Raw genomic sequence first — 5,000 nt, 5'->3', positions numbered from 1 at the left:
CACAGACACAAACATACACCCAGAAACACACAGACCCAGAAAAACACACACACTACCAGAAACACACTTACACACCCAGAAACAAACACAGTCACACATACACAGAAACACAAACAAACGCACACACAGACAGAAACAAAGACACAAATACGGAGAAACAATCACACACACACCCAGAAAAACACACACAAACACACACCCAGAGAAACACACCACACACATCCAAAAACACGCACACACACACCCAGAAACACACACACACTCAGAAACACACACACAAATACACACCCAGAAACACACACACACACACGCCAAGGAACAAACACACACACCAAGAAACACACAGACTCAACCAGAAACACACACACACACAGAAACACACACACACACACACACACACACACACACTGACACAGCCTGAAGCAAACACACACACACACACACACACACACACACACACACACACAGGAACCCAACCACAGACAAACACCCAGAAACACACAGACACACCAAGAAACAAACACTCCCCCAATAATAAACACAGACACCCAGAAAATCACACACACAACCAGAAACACACATAAACACCCAGAAACAAGCCCACTCACACGCAGAAACACACACACATACACACACACAGTACACACTGATAAACACTCACTCACAGCCAGAAACACACACAGCCACCCCCAGAAACACACAGAACCCCAGACACACACACACAGACACACACACACACACACACACACACAAATCCAGAAACATACACAAAAACACGGAGAAACACATACACACACACCAAAAAGCACACACACACCCAGAAACAAACACAAACCCAGAAACATCCAGAAACGTAAACACACACCACCATCCAGACACATAAACACACACACACAACCAGAAACACACACATGCAGAAACACACACACACACACACACGCACACCAAGAAACACACACACACACACAAACACACACACACACACACACACACAAATACACACTCGGAAACAGACACACACAGCCACTAACACACACAACCACACCCAGAAACATACACACCCCCAGACACATACACGCACACACACAGAAACACATACACAAACCCAGAAACATTAACACAAACACGGAGAAACACATACACATACACTCACACACACACCAAAAAGCACACACACTCACAGAAACAAACACACACCCAGAAACACACACACACCAGAATCACACACACACATTCAGAAACACACATACACACACAGAAACACACAAACACACACACACACACTCCGAGAATCACAGACACAAACATACACCCAGAAACACACACAGACCCAGAAAAACACACACACTACCAGAAACACACTTACACACCCAGAAACAAACACAGTCACACATACACAGAAACACAAACAAACGCACACACAGACAGAAACAAAGACACAAATACGGAGAAACAATCACACACACACCCAGAAAAACACACACAAACACACACCCAGAGAAACACACCAAACACATCCAAAAACACGCACAAACACACCCAGAAACACACACACACTCAGAAACACACACACAAATACACACCCAGAAACACACACACACACACGCCAAGGAACAAACACCCACACCAAGAAACACACAGACTCAACCAGAAACACACACACACACACACACAGAAACACACACACACACACACACACACACACACTGACACAGCCAGAAGCACACACACACACACACACACACACACACACACACACACACACACACACACACAGGGACCCAACCACAGACAAACACCCAGAAACACACAGACACACCGAGAAACAAACACTCCCCCAATAATAAACACAGACACCCAGAAACTCACACACACAACCAGAAACACACATAAACACCCAGAAACAAGCCCACTCACACGCAGAAACACACACACATACACACACATAGTACACACTGAGAAACACTCACTCACAACCAGAAACACACACAGCCACCCCCAGAAACACACAGAACCCCAGACACACACACACAGACACACACACACACACACACACACACACAAATCCAGAAACATACACAAAAACACGGAGAAACACATACACACACACCCAGAAACAGACACGCACACACACACCAATTAAAATCACACACACCCAGAAACACACTCACACACACACACACAAACACACACACAGAAACACACACACGCACCCAGAAACCCACATACATACACACATGCAGAAACAAACACAAACCCAGAAACACACACACAAATAAGGAGAAACACAAACACACATACATACACAGACACAGAAACACACGAACAGAGAAGCATTCAACACAGGCCCAGAAACACGCACACACAAAGCAGAAACACACACACACAACCAGAAACACACATACACACACAGAAAAACACAAACACACCCACACAAACACATCGAGAATCACAGACAAAAACACACACCCAGAAAGACACACACAAACACGCCAAGGAACAAACACACACACCAAGAAAAACACACACACAACCAGAAACACACACACAGAAACACACGCACATACACACACACGCACACACCAAGAAACACACACAGACACAAACACACACACACACACACACACATACACATTCAGAAACACACACACACAGCCACTAACACACACAACCACACCCAGAAACATACACACCCCCAGACACATACACACACACACACAGAAACACATACACAAACCCAGAAACATTAACACAAACACGGAGAAACACACACACATACACACACCAAAAACACACACACTCACAGAAACAAACACACACCCAGAAACACACACACACCAGAATCACACACACACAATCAGAAACACACATAAACACACACATGCACACAAACACACACATACAGACACCGAGAATCACAGACACAAACATACACCCAGAAACACACACACAGCCAGAAAAACACACACACTACCAGAAACAACCTTATACACCCAGAAACAAACACAGTCACACATACAAAGAAACACACACACACGCACACACAGACAGAAACAAAGACACAAATACGGAGAAACAATCACACAGACACCCAGAAACACACACACAAACACACCCCCAGAAAAAAAAACACAACACACACCCAGAAAGACGCACACACGCACCCAGAAACACACACACACCCAGAAACACACACACAAACACAGACCCAGAAACACACACACAAACACACATCCAGAAAAACACACAACACACACCCAGAAACACGCACAAACACACCCAGAAACACAGACACACTAAGAAACACACACAGAAACACACACCCAGAAAGACACACGCAAACACGCCAAGGAACAAACACACACACCAAGAAACACACACACACAACCAGAAACACACACACACACACACACCCAGAAACACACACACACACACACTGACACAGCCAGAAGCACACACACAAACACACACACACACACACACACACACACACACACAGACACACACACAGGAACCCAACCACAGACACACTCCCAGAAACACACAGAAACACCCAGAAACAAACACACCCCCATTAATAAACACAGACACCCAGAAACCCACACACACAACCAGAAACACACATACCCACCCAGAAACACACCCACCCACACACAGATACACACACACAGTACACACTCAGAAACACTCACACACAGCCAGAAACACACACAACCACACCCAGAAACACACACACCCCCAGACACACAGACACACACACACACAAATCCAGAAACATACACAAAAACACGGAGAAACACATACACACACCCAGAAACAGACACGCACACACACACCAATAAAAAACACACACACCCAGAAGCATACACACACACACACACACACACACCAGAAACACAAACACACACCCAGAAACACACACACACACACAGAAACACACATACATACACACACGCAGAAACACACACAAACCCAGAATCACACACACAAATACAGAGAAACACGCACACACATACACACACAGACACAGAAACACACAGAGAAACACACAACACAGGCCCAGAAACACGCACACACACAGCAGAAACGCACACACACAACCAGAAACACACATACACACACAGAAACACACAAACACACCAACCCACACACACACACAAACACACACACACATCGAGAATCACAGACACAAACACACACCCAGAAACACAAACACAAATACGCCAAGGAACAAACACACACATCAAGAAAAACACACACACAACCAGAAAAACACACACACACACACAGACACAGCCAGAAGCACACACACACACATACACATACACAGGAACCCACCCAAAGACACACACCCAGAAACACAGACACACCGAGAAACAAACACACCCCCAGAAATAAACACAGACACCCAGGAACTCACACACACAACCAGAAACACATATACAAACCCAGAAACACACCCACCCGCACACAAACACACGCACACACCCAAACAGAAACACAAACCCACCCAGAAACACTCAAACACACTCCTGCCCTGAAGCACACACACACACACACACACACACATACAGAGTCAGAAACACACACAACCACCCCCAGAAACACACACCCCCCCACACACATACACAAACACCCACACACACACACACACACACACACAGAAACACACACAAACCCAGAAACATACACACAATCATGGAGAAACACACACACAAACACCAAAAAGCACACACACACCCAGAAACAAACACACACCCAGAAACATCCAGAAACGTAAACACACACCACCATCCAGATGCATAAATGCACACAGACAACCAGAAACAAACACACACAGAAACACCCGCACAAATACACACACACACACACACACACGCACAGACACAAACACACACACACACACACACACACACACAAATACACACTCAGAAACAGACACACACAGCCACTAACACACACAACCACACCCAGAAACATACACACCCCCAGACACATAC

The sequence above is a fragment of the Carcharodon carcharias genome, chromosome 19, assembly GCF_017639515.1.
Source record: "Carcharodon carcharias isolate sCarCar2 chromosome 19, sCarCar2.pri, whole genome shotgun sequence".
Lineage (NCBI taxonomy): Eukaryota > Metazoa > Chordata > Chondrichthyes > Lamniformes > Lamnidae > Carcharodon > Carcharodon carcharias.
Note: the sequence above shows the minus strand (reverse complement) of the source record.